The sequence below is a fragment of the Chinchilla lanigera genome, unplaced genomic scaffold (assembly GCF_000276665.1).
Source record: "Chinchilla lanigera isolate Chin_1 unplaced genomic scaffold, ChiLan1.0 scaffold00192, whole genome shotgun sequence".
NCBI lineage: Eukaryota > Metazoa > Chordata > Mammalia > Rodentia > Chinchillidae > Chinchilla > Chinchilla lanigera.
In genome coordinates this window covers 912,087-912,508 of record NW_004955593.1, presented here as the reverse complement: position 1 = coordinate 912,508, position 422 = coordinate 912,087, and positions in this window count along the sequence as shown.

The window sequence follows — 422 nt, the reverse complement described above, 5'->3', positions numbered from 1 at the left end:
CCCAGCCCCGAGGACGCCCCAGTGGCCGGCTTTGTGCTGAGAATCCAAACTGCTTGGCAGGCCCAAGGCCAGCTTTCTGACCTCCCAGGACCTTCCTTCCTCAGGGCTCCTGGGAAGGTCTTCTTTGCGCTCTACCCAAGCCAGCTCCCTGCCAAGGCCACCGCCCACGCCATTCCCATTGAAATCCCTACCCCAAATTGTGGGTTCAAGGGCCCCATGCAAACAACAGCTTCCCTCCCAAGCCTGCATGGGCAGCTCCTCCTCGATGCCCAGGGACACTTTTGCTTAAAATAACAGACACAGAGACAAGCACTGGCATTGGTTTAATCACTTTATTGACAAGGCTGATGACAATAGCAAGGCCTCCCCCATCTACGGGGATGTGGAGGGCTGGATGAGACTGTTGATGAGGTGGCACTGCG